Raw genomic sequence first — 12,475 nt, 5'->3', positions numbered from 1 at the left:
TGGCCGGGGCACGGGGACACTCCGGGCCGGCCCCGGGACCCCCGAGGAGGGGTGCCGCCCGTACCTCCCGCGGGATCGGAGCTACCCCCGCTCGGGCACCCCCGAGGCCACCGCACCCCTCCCGGGGAGAACATCGCCCGCCTCCCCCTTCCCCGCGGCCCCAGGAGGTTCCCGCCCGCAGGGACCCCCGGGAACGAGGGCTCTGGGGCCCGCCGGGGCTCCGGCCACGGGATCGCTCCGGCCGCGGGGAGCCGGAGCCCTGCCGGGGCAGGGAAGAAGGGGGGCAGCCGTTCCCTCGTTCCTCCCGTGCTCCGGGACCCCGAGCAGAGCTGCCCGTCTGTCCCCGTGTCCCTGTGTCTGTCCACAGGCGGCCCCAGGAGCCGGCACTGACCGTGCCGCGGCTCGGGCACAGGCTGCTCCCGGCTCTGCCTGCGGAACTTCGGCAATTGCCCACAGCAGTTCTTTGCCCCGCCATCCCGAAGGGGCAGCTCAGCTGACACCTGCCAGGTGAGACCTGAGGCTCTCCTTTCCCTCCCCCGCTTTCTCGGCAACTCGCACCCTCCCGGGGAAAACCCTCAGCTTTTTAAAAATCCCGTTGAAACATTTCCTCTTTATTTGCAGACGGGGAAGGTCCTGCCTGGGAGGGAAACGGCTACAGGAGAGGAAACCAAGAAATGCTCCAACCGGACAGTGCTGTGCGAGTCAACAGAGGGGCAAGACCGCAGGGAAATACAGTCAGGAAATGCGCTTTTATTCAATCTCTGCAGGAGCCCTTCCCAGCCACGGGCCGGAGGGAGCGCGGCCGGCTGGGCTGTGCCCGGCTGGGGACGGGCACCAATTCATCGCTGCCCTGCTCAGGGAGGTTTTTCGGCCCCGTCCGGGATTCACCCAACGGTTGAAAAGGTGCTCGTGTGACAACCGAGCTCATTTCCAGGGATAAAAGAGCCAAACGAGTCCGGAGGAATCCCTCGCTCCGAGGCAAAGGCGTCGGTCGAGTGTCGCCGCCTGGTCCCGCCTGCGGGGGAGCGTCTCCTCCAGGTGAGCCTTCGGATCCCAAAATGCCGGGGGGGGCTCAAGTCGGGGCCGCTTTTCGGGTCCGGCACTGGACGGAGCGCTCGGCGGCTCCTGCTTCCCGCCAGGAACGTTCTCGGGGCTCCCTGGGCAGTCCCAGCTGGGCAGGGAACGCGGGCCGGGAGGAGGCCGGAGTGACAGACAGACAGACAGAGAGCGACCCAGCCCTGCCTGGGCTTCCAATTGCCGGGGGATGGAGGAGCTGTGCCCTGGAGCTGTGCCCTACAGCCCCCGTGGGGTGGGCACGGGGAAAGGGCTGCCCGCGGCTCCTCAGCCGGGGGCTGCTCTGGACGGGCCCCCTGAGATGCCTCACCCTGGACACGCCCCAGCGACAGCCCAGAAGGCCCCAAAGGATCCAGCCGGCACTCGGCAGTGTCGGCACGGCGGGGCTGCAGAGCAGCGCTGCAGCCATTCCCAGGGCCCACCTCCCAGAGCTGCCCCGCGCCCCCCACGTGTGTCCCGCCCGCCCCAAATCCCTGCCCTTCCAGCCGGAGGCCAGCAGCCAGCAGCAGCCTTAAAGCCGGGGCCATGTGCCCTCGGCGGCACTAAATCCCGAGCCAGAGCCCTCGGAGATGCCTGAAAAGAAAAGGGGGTGCTTGGAGAAGGTTGGATGCAATTCGCAGTTTTCCGGGGACCCAACCGCACCTGCAGAACCCGTGGACAGCTGGAACAGGTGGGTCAGAGCCGAGGTGCCCTGAAGGCAGGGCTGTGCATCCCTTTCCTCGGGGAAAAGAACTCCCCGGGGCCGCTCCCGAGGCTCCGCAGGGACAGCGGCTTCCCGGCCGGACAGACGTCCTCGCCCGTGCTCAGGGGCTGCCTCGCCCCGGGCCGGGAGCGCGTCCGGCCCCCGCCTTCTCCTGGGCCAACACATCCCCTGGAGCCCGGCCCGGGGCGGAAAACCGGCCCAATTCCAGGGAACTCGCTCAAGTCCCCCCAGGGACACCAGCGGGGCCGGGGGAGGAGGGTTATAAACAGCAAAGTCTGTGGAAAATCAACCTGTCCTTGTCCCGATCCCACTCAGCAAACCTGGAACCGTGGCTGCTTCCTGGCAAACCTGGCCTTAAAGCTCTGCAGGGGAATATCTGAGCTCCAGGAGGCACTGGGAGGCTGTTCCAGCAGGAATTCCCCATGGAATTACGGGCTGTAGGTAGAGGTCATCCAAACCTGCAAAGCTGAGACTGGAACCCAAACCTGGGTCCCCTGCAGAGAACAATCTTTGTGCTGCCCTGTCGGCCAAAGCCGCTGACTCTGTTTGTCCTGCCAGCTCCTGAACAGTGTCAGGGTCACTGGGAGGGATTCAAAATCCAAGGAAACCCCAAATCCTACTGAGGGACTCAATCAAAGGAAGAAAGTAATATTTGTCATAAAAAGCTTAAAAACTTGTTACAAATTCTGGGATAGCAATACTGGGATACCCAGGAAACTTATTAGTGCTCTTGGTTCCATTTCAATGTATCTTTAGTCCCTCAATGAGCAGCTTGGAGAACTTCCCCTGGGATTTGGAGGCTGAGCAGGGTTTGCTTTGGATTGCCTGGCACCTCTGGCCCCAGCTGGTGCAAACACAACTGGGGACAATGTGGTTAAACACACTTTCCTACACAAACAGTTGCTGTATCCCCTAGAAATTACCCCAAGGTTGCAGATAAAAATGTCACCTCTGTCCCTCCTAAGTTCTCCCAGGTTTCCCCAGCTGGGAGCTGCAAGGAGGCTGTAAATTCAAAGGCAGAAAGAGAAGATCTGTCAGCAAAAGGCACAAAGAAGGGGACAGGTTTCAGAAAACATTTCTGCAATCCAAGGAATAACTGTTTCCAGTTTCCCAGGGAAAAGGACAGGAACTCACAGCCACCAAGGCCTGACAGTCCCCTGCAGCCAGAGCTCAGCACACAGCCAGAGAGGCAATTCCAGCATCTAAAAGAAAAAAAAAGAAGACAAAATTGATTTATTTTGTTTTCAAGTTATTTTAAGTTGTTCCAAGCAAAGCAAGCCTTGCTCTGGTTTCAGTTGGGTGAACAGTGAGCGCTGGGCACAGGGCACGTCATTAATGCCCAGGGGATGGGGCTTTGTGGGGGAGGGAAGAGCAGCTGATGGAGTTGCCCAGTCCAATTCCTGCCCCAGGCCTGACTGGCCCAGGACAAACCCTCTGGCAGGCAGTGGGTTTGTTCCCTCTCCTGGTCAGTGCCCCGTGTGTCCCTGTGGGCAGTGCCAGGCTGGGGACAGGCACACGCAGCTGGCAGCACTCTCTGCCCCAAACAGCCTCGGGGGGCAGCGCAGCCCCGGGGATCGAGGGGGGCTGGAGGCGGCCCAGGAAAGGCCCCCCCGCTCCCCCCGGGGCAGCTCCACAACCCCCCTGCCCTCTCTGCCACGGGGGCCCCCGCTGCTCCCCCGGCTGGCACAGAGCCCCCTGCCCATGGCTGGCAAACCAGGGCCAGGGCTCGGCCTCGCTGCAGCCGCCCCACACAGGAGCAACTCAGGGCTCAGCCCAACATTTCCCTGCTTGGCCACTGCAGAGACCCTCAGTTCACCTCAACAGGTTCCTTCTCTTCCCAGCACATTCCCTGAACTTTAACACCCACAGTTTTCTGGGTCTGTCCCCACTCATCACCTCAGGTTACCTCAGTGTGTTCATTCCCTGCCCTGGACAGAATGAACCTCCTTTTTAACAACCAAAGTTTCCCCTTCCAGCCCACTCCTGATTACCTCTCTTTGAACACAAAAGATTCATTCTCTGCCCTAGAGATTATCTCCTTTTTAACCCCCAGAGTCTTCCCTACCTGCACACTCCTGATTACCTCTTTTGGACCTCCAAATATTCATTCTCTGCCCTGCAGATTTGCTCAACTTTGACCCCCACAATTCTCCCTACCTCTCCACATCTGATCCCCTCATGTATACCTAAATATGTTCATGCTCTACCCTACAGACCACCTCCAGTTTACTCTCCAAACTTTCCCCACCTGCTCACCACTGACTTTTGACCTCCAAATATTCATTCTCCACCCTGGAGAGTTTCTCAAGTGTTCCCTGTCCACTGATGACTGCCTTAGTTTATCCCAAAATGTTCATTCTCTCTGCCAGACACTGCCACACATTTTACCCCCAGAACCTTCCCTGGGCCCGCTGTGGTGTCCACTCCTGATTGCCTCCTCTGCACCTCTCAGGATTCATTCTGGACCCTGGAGATTACCTCAAAGATTTCTGCCCTAAATGTCCCCACCTGGCCACCCCTGATTACCTCAGCTGACCTCATGATGTCCTTTCTCTCCCCTGGAGATAACCTCGTTCAGAACCCCGAAAGTTTGAACCCAAAATATTCCTTCTCTGCTCTGGACATTACCTTAAGGTTTACCCCTATAATTTTCCCCAGATGTCCACAACTGATTACCCCAGTTTACCTCAGGATGTACATTCTCTCTGCTCCACGGGACCTCAAAGTTTACAAAGAGAAATTTTCACTTCAGAAGATTCACTCTCTGCCCTGCACATTCCCACAGGTTTTACCCCCCACATTTTCCCTGCAGGTCCAAAAGGTTCACCCCAGTTTACCCCAGGAGGTGCATTCTCTCTCCTCCACATGACCTCTGATTTCACAAACAGAAAGTTTCCCTCCCTGCCCACCACTCACTGCCTCACTGCACCTCAAAAGCCTCATTTTCTCCCCTAGGTGACATCCACACTTACCCTCACAGTTTTCCCTGCCTGCAAACTATTTATTACCTCATTTTTACCTCCAAAGATTCATCCTCTGACACAAAGATTACCTCAAATTCTTCCCCCAAAACCTCCTTACCTGTCCACTACTGATTGCCCCAGTTTACCCCAGGAGGTGCATTCTCTCTGCTCCAGACCACCTCAGGGTTGACAAACAAAACTTTCCCTCCCTGTCCACTACTGACTGCCTCCCCTGACTGCCAGTGATGCAGCCAGTGATGCAGCCACGGGGGCAGGGGAAGAGGGGACAGGAACTGACACCAAAATGACACAATCACCACTGAAAGGGACTTTATTGAGCTGCAACACAAACACAGGCACAGCAGGCCAGGGCAGGAGGTGCCCCCAGGACCACCAGCACAGCAGCTGGGCTTGCAGGAACACCATCTTCTCAAGGGATGGAGCCAGGGGCTGACAGTTGGGATCCAGCCTGGGGGGCTGGAGAGCACTCAGGCATCAGGGCCAAGTCCTGCCCCCTCCCTGCACACAGTTCAGCCCCAGCAGCAGGGGGATTCTCTGCCTCTCCCTCCACTATTCTTTGGGACCCAACAGCTCAAGGCTGTGGAATTTTAGCTCCATAAATGTTTTACACAGTTGAGATTCACAAGAACTGGGGCACTTATCATTACTCCTGACAGCTCCTGAGCTGCACTTCCAGAATCCTTTGAGCACAAGGAACCTTTCAGACTGCTCCAAACCTTCACAGCCCACTTGCTCTTCTTGTCACAGCTGGACCAGCTCAGTGTCCCTGCAGAAAGAGAAGGCAATGATCCTTTCTGAAACCAGAACCTCCCCCCCTTTGCTTTCCCATTCCAGGTTTGGTTCCTTACACAACTGAGGCCCTTCCAGGCCTTGCCAAGTGGCAGCCAAGGAATCCAACCCAAGAACCTGCCAGGGAGCAACGTCTGTGCCACAGCAACATCATTCCAGGCCTCTCCCTGACAACCCTCTGCTTCTCCCAACAGCTCCAGTGGCACCACAACTTACCCTGAAGGCACAAAGGCTCCTTTTGGGAGCACCACAAGCCATCTGTTCTGTAGCACTGGAATTCCATCTCCTGGACAAGTTGGGAGAAGCAGGAAAGAAAACCAGGCCCTTACAGGTGAATTGGAGCTGCTCTTGGACGAAGAGGTGCCCCCAAGAAAGGTACTGAGTCAACACCTCACCAAAGACACAGGAAATCAAGGAGCCACACTCCTTCTGTTGTGTTAAGGACTGAGGAAGTTGGACCTGTGTCTGACCAGGACATGTGCAAACCAAATGCTGGGGACTGGAACACACACCTGGCACTCCTGCAGCTCTCACAGTCACATTCCAGAGAAAACAGCCAATTGGACCCTCACTGCTCATTTCTTAGTCCCAATCCCACACTTCTTTGGCACTTGCAGCACCACTTTTATCACCCAATTCCAGCCCATTAGAGAGCTCCATGTCTAGCAGGGACAGGGACCCCTGGGATACTCTCAGCAATGCCTGAATCCATGGCAGGGACCTTGCTTTGAGCTCCCCAGGGCCGGGCACCCCGAGGATCTCCCCGAATAATCCTTTCGGTGCGCGCTGGAGTCCTCGGGGTGCCCCAACCCGGGGGCACCAACAGCACTGTCCCTCCAGGGGGCCAATTTGGTCCTAAACTGCAGGGGGATCTTGCCTGTGTCCCAGACTGGTCCGGGGATCTGAGGCCCTTCCCGAGAAAATCTCGGTGCCGGCGTGAAGGGCCAGAGATCCCTTGGAGCCACGGGAGAGCAGGCACAGAGTCCCTCCTGGGGGCCAATTCTGCTGCCTGAAAACAGCTCTTCAAAGAAACCTCCAAGACTCAATTTATGAGTCTTAGAAGCCAGGCATTCCCTGCTTACAACACCCTGCCATGATCCCAGCCCCACGGGTGTCCTGGCAATCCGCTCCCAAAGGGCACACGGAGGGGTCTCCACTGCAGCTGATGGGAGGGGTCAGCATTACAGGAGGGCTCATTTTCCTTCCCTGCATTCCTGTTCTGCATTCAGGACATTCCCAACACCTGTTACCATAAACACAAATCTTTATAAGGTCTCTGAGGGGCTCCATTGGGGGTTTCTGGTGGTCACCTGTGCCTGCAGCCTCCAAAGTTCTAAGTTATCACCTTATCAACTTAAAGACAACTCACCTGTTTTAGAGCAACTTTGTGTTGCTTGGCTGCTGCCTCAGTTCCCTTCTTCCTTCTTTCTTTACTTTACTTGCTCAGTCCCTTTCAATCCCGGGGCTCAGCTCTGTGCAGTTTCCAGGCTACATCCCACTGCAAAAAGGATTAGCCCTTGTTACATCTCAACACTCAGATATCATTCCACCTTTTTTCTTGACACTTGGCTACCAGGCCCGTGACTCATTATTTAAAGGATAGTTTGACTCCTCAGTGACAACAACTGACAGCCCTGAATCCTAACACAGGCTGAGACACAAACACGGATGGGAACTCTGAAGGATCCACTTTGTTCTGCTCACCAATCAAAAGGAGCTTTCTGAACTCAAGAAAAAGAGACCCCAGGTCCTTTTTCTGCAACTTTACCTGCTATCAATGTGACCCACAAGACCTGCAAAGGCCCTTCCCACTTCCCCTGCAGGGCTGGCAGTGCCACCACTGGACACGGCCCCAGGGGCTGGGCAGGAACGGAGGGGCTGGGGCGTCCAATCCATCGGCCCAGGCGGCACCAGGAGTTCCTGCAGTTCCTGAGGGGAGAGCCTCAAGCCAACAAAGGATTAGGAACAGCATTTTAATCTGTAATATGTATATCCCCTGGAATATGGGGCATTGGACAAGGCCTACTGGGGCAACAATGGCACACTCAAGGCTGTCTATTAAAAGGATCTACCAGCACTCAAAAGCTGTCACTGTCCTTCTGTCAGGGGGAACTCAGGTAACTCTGCTTTCCAAGAGCCTCCAAGAGGATTTCCAGCTTTTGTGGCTCTCTTTTAACTATTTTTCCCATCACTGTAGCTGGGACTGTCACCTGCCCTACAGGGGGAACAGCCCACAAAGTTCACTTGCAGGGATGCCATTAACTCAAAGTCCCTTCTCAGGGGGGTCACTGCACACCTTGGCCTTTCTTTGCTCTCCCCACCAAAGATGCTTCCAACAGTTCTGACACATCTGGCACACCCAGAGCTCTCCTCAGGGAAGGCTTCAGCTGCTTAAAGGCTGCCCTTGCACCATCTAGACAAGGCAGCAAGTTCTTACAGGCTGTTGGAAAAGTTGCCCTAACAGTCTTACCACACATGCAGAGGGAGCAATCCAGAGTCCAGCCCGTCCCACCATTCCCAGGAAGGCAGTTCAGGGGCTGGCTGGGGCTCAGGGAGGAGTCACGGGGCTTCTTTGCTTCCTTCCTGCTTTCCAGATTTTCTCCTGCAAAAGCAAAGGTTTCTTGGCTTTCCTTGCTCAAGGAGAGGCAGCAAAGGCCATCTTTGCAATCTAATCCTGGAAACTACTCCAGGTTGTCATTTCAGGGGGTTCTCTCAGGTCCTGCACTAATCAATCCCCTTGGCCACTGGTTTTCTTGGCAGGTTCTGGCATTCACCTTCTACAAGCAAACCAGGAGGAGCAAATTCAGCTGTTCCTGCAACCAATCCAGTCTGGCATTCTGATTTTAAAGGATACTGGCTTGGCCTTACCAGGAGAGATCCCACATCAGGGGTAATTCCTACAGGTTCTGCCCTCTTCCATTTTCCTGCAGTTCCACTGGCCCACACCACAGGAACAACTGCAGCTGCCACTTCAGTCAGGACCTTGCTGCTGACAGGAGTTATTCCCTGCACAACAAGAGCTGCTGCTTGGACACATTTAGTTCAAGCAATTATAGTTTCAATAGCCCCAGTTTTTAATTTCATTTCTGCCTCAACTTTTCCAGTGCATCTCTTCCTAGCACAGGTTTGGGTGAGTTTGGCAAATAGAAACACTGAGGAATCACCCAATGTTTTCTCAGTTTAACCCCTGTCACACCAATCACCTTAACACTGCCAGTCCTTCATTCTCCTTCTCTTGTGTTAAGGACTGAGCAAGTTGGACCTGTGTCTGACCAGGACATGTGCAAACCAAATGCTGGGCACTGGAACACACACCTGGCACTCCTGCAGCTCTCACAGTCACATTGCAGAGAAAACAGCCAATTGGACCCTCACTGCTCATTTTTTTGTGCCACAGCAACATCATTCCAGGCCTCTCCCTGCCAACACTCCCCTTCTCCAAACAGCTCCAGGGGCACCACAACTTACCCTGAGGGCACAAAGGCTCCTTTTGGGAGCACCACGAGCCATCTGTTCTGTAGCACTGGAATTCCATCTCCTGGACAAGCTGGGAGAAGCAGGGAAGAAAACCAGAACCTTACAGGTGAACTGGGGGCACCTCTTCATCCAACAGCAGCTCCAAGAAAGGTACTGAGTCAACACCTCACCAAAGACACAGGAAAACAAGTGCCAACACCTCAACAATCACTCCAGTTTTCAATTGATAAAGCAACACTAGAGAAAAGCTTTTCAGATATTGGGAAGAGTCCATCCCACTTTAACCAGTGTGTGGGACTCATTCCCAGCCTTCTGAGGTTCATTTCCCACCTCACTGGGGGCTGCAGTACAGTTGGTTCTATACACACACAGGGAGCTGCTGCTCCTGCATTCCAGTCTCCTGGTGCTCCTTACAACTCCTCCAGCTGTTTGCCCAGCTCTCCAGTGCCCCTTCCTTTGCCCACTGCACTTGTTCACAGCCCCAGGGCTCCCAGGGCCACCCTGGGCTCTCCCCTGCCCTGACACTCAGGGCCCTTTCCCAGCCTGACTCCATCCAGCACTGACCCAGCTGCTGCACCTGCAATTCTCCTGCTCCTGCCCTCCCTCTGCCTGCAGAACACCCCTGCCAGCTCCTGCACCCCACCTCTTACCTCCCAGACAACGGGAGCTGCATCCTCCTGGATCCTCCAGCTGGATGCTGCTGGCTCTGGGCAGCTCCCACCCTTCAGCAGGGGATGCCAAAGGCAGCTCTGGGGACTGTCCCGAGGGCAGGGACACCCACTGTGGGTCACACCAACACTCAGCCAGCTCAGGCCTGGGCTCTTCTGCCTGCAGGGCAACAAACAGCCAAGCAGGGACATTGGGACACTGAAAGGAAACAGGGACAACAAACTCAGGAGCCTGGTACACCACAGCCCCCAAACCTGCCCAGGCTCCAGCTGCTGCACAGACCTGTGGCCACAGGGGACACAAACCCACCCCCAGCACAGACAACCCTGGGCAGGTCAAGCTGCTCATTCCCAACCACAACCAAACATCCAGAGCCACTGTCTGTCAGACCCTGCTCCCAGGAATCAATCATCTTTGTCATTTGCTTTCTCTACAGGTCCTTGCATTCACCTTCTACTATCAAACCATGAGGAGCAAACTCGGCTCTTAACTGGAACCAATCCAATTTGGCTTCCTAATTTTAAAGGATACTGACTTTGCCTTACCAGTACAGACTCTGGCTTAGGCGTAATTTCTACAGGTTCTGCCCTTGCCCATTGTTCTGCAATTCCACTGGCCCACACCACAGGAACAACTGCAGCTGCCACTTCAGTGGGGACCTTGCTGCTGACAGGAGTTATTCCCTGCACAACAAGAGCTGCTGCTTGGACACATTTAGTTTCAGCAATTACACTTTCAATAGCCCCATTTTCAATTTCATTTCTGTCTCAGCTTTTCCAGTCCATCCCTCCCTAGCACAGGTTTGGGTGAGTTTGGCAAATAGAGACATGAGGAATTACACCCAATGTTTTCCCAGTTTAACCCCTGTCACACCAATCACCTGAACACTGCCAGTCCTTCATTCTCCCTCTCTTGGGTTAAGGACTGAGCAAGTTGGACCTGTGTCTGACCAGGACATATGCAAACCAAATGCTGGGGACTGGAACACACACCTGGCACTCCTGCAGCTCTCACAGTCACATTCCAGAGAAAACAGCCAATTGGACCCTCACTGCTCATTTCTTAATCCCAACCCCACACTTCTTTGGCACTTGGAGCACCACTTTTATCACCCAATTCCAGCCCATTAGAGAGCTCCATGTCTAGCAGGGACAGGGACCCCTGGGATACTCTCAGCAATGCCTGAATCCATGGCAGGGACCTTGCTTTGAGCTCCCCAGGGCCGGGCACCCCGAGGATCTCCCCGAATAATCCTTTCGGTGCGCGCTGGAGTCCTCGGGGTGCCCCAACCCGGGGGGCACCAACAGCACTGTCCCTCCAGGGGGCCCAATTTGGTCCTAAAATGCAGGGGGATCTTGCCTGTGTCCCAGACTGGTCCGGGGATCTGAGGCCCTTCCCAAGAAAATCTCGGTGCCGGCGTGAAGGGCCAGAGATCCCTTGGAGCCACGGGAGAGCAGGCACAGAGTCCCTCCTGGGGGCCAATTCTGCTGCCTGAATTCAGCTCTTCAAAGAAGCCTCTCAGGCTCAGCTGGTGACTTTTAGAAGCCAGGTATTCCCTGCTTACAACACCTGCCATGATCCCAGCCCCACGGGGGTCCTGGCAATCAGCTCCCAAAGGGCACACGGAGGGGTCTCCACTGCAGCTGATAGGAGGGGTCAGCATTACAGGAGGGTTCATTCTCCTTCCCTGCATTCCTGTTCTGCATTCAGGACATTCCCAACACCTGTTACCATAAACACAAACCTTCATAAGGAATCTGAGGGGCTCCATTGGGGGTCTCCGGTGGTCACCTCTGCCTGCAGTCCCCAAAGTTCTAAGTGACCACCTTAGCAACTTAAAGACAACTCACCTGTTTTAGAGCAACTTTGTGTTGCTTGGCAGCTGCCTCAGTTCCCTTCTTCCTTCCTTCTTGACTTTGCTTGCTCAGTCCCTTTAAGTTCCTTGGCTCAGTTCTGGGCTCTTTCCAGGCTCCATCCCACTGCAAAAAGGATTAGCTCTTGTTACATCTCAACACTCAGACAGCATTCCACAGTTTTTCTTGACACTTAGCCATCAGGCCAGTGTCTCTTTATTTAAAGCACAGTTTGACTCCTCAGTGACAACAACTGACAGCCCTGAATCCTAACACAGGCTGAGACACAAACACGGATGGGAACTCTGAAGGATCCACTTTGTGCTGCTCACCAATCAAAAAGAGCTTTCTGAACTCAAGAATAACAGACCCCAGGTCCTTGTTCTGCAACTTTACCTGCTATAAATGTGACCCACAAGACCTGCAAAGGCCCTTCCCACTTCCCCTGCAGGGCTGGCAGTGCCACCACTGGACATGGACCCAGTGGCTGGGCAGGAACGGAGGGGCTGGGGCGTCCAATCCATCGGCCCAGGCGGCACCAGGAGTTCCTGCAGTTCCTGAGGGGAGAGCCTCAAGCCAACAAAGGATTAGGAAGACCAGGTGTTGATTAAAGTCAACACCTCACCAAAGACACAGGAAAACAAGTGCCAACACCTCGACAACCACTTCAGTTTTCAACTGATAAAGCAACACTAAAGAAAAGCTTTTCAGATATTGGGAAGAGTCCATCCCACTTTAACCAGTTTGTGGGACTCGTTCCCAGCCTCCTGAGGTTCATTTCCCACCTCACTGGGGGCTGCAGCACAGCTGGTTCTACACACACACACAGGGAGCTGCTGCTCCTGCATTCCAGTCTCCTGGTGCTCCTTGCAACTCCTCCAGCTGTTTGCCCAGCTCTCCAGTGCCCATTCCTTTGCCCACTGCAC

General features: G+C 55.1%; 1 long non-coding RNA gene across 1 annotated transcript; it reads left to right on the top strand.

The window, feature by feature from the left end:
* Window positions 1-72: 72 nt before the first annotated feature.
* LOC135416664 (uncharacterized) lies at window positions 73-2,959 on the top strand. Its single transcript, XR_010431661.1, has 3 exons — window positions 73-507; window positions 622-1,038; window positions 2,884-2,959. It is a non-coding gene; the product is annotated as an uncharacterized LOC135416664 (long non-coding RNA).
* The last annotated feature ends 9,516 nt before the right edge of the window (window positions 2,960-12,475 follow it).

This window comes from Pseudopipra pipra, chromosome 6, assembly GCF_036250125.1.
Source record: "Pseudopipra pipra isolate bDixPip1 chromosome 6, bDixPip1.hap1, whole genome shotgun sequence".
In the NCBI taxonomy this organism is placed as follows: Eukaryota; Metazoa; Chordata; class Aves; order Passeriformes; family Pipridae; genus Pseudopipra; species Pseudopipra pipra.
This window is presented reverse-complemented; position numbering and strand designations above follow the sequence as displayed.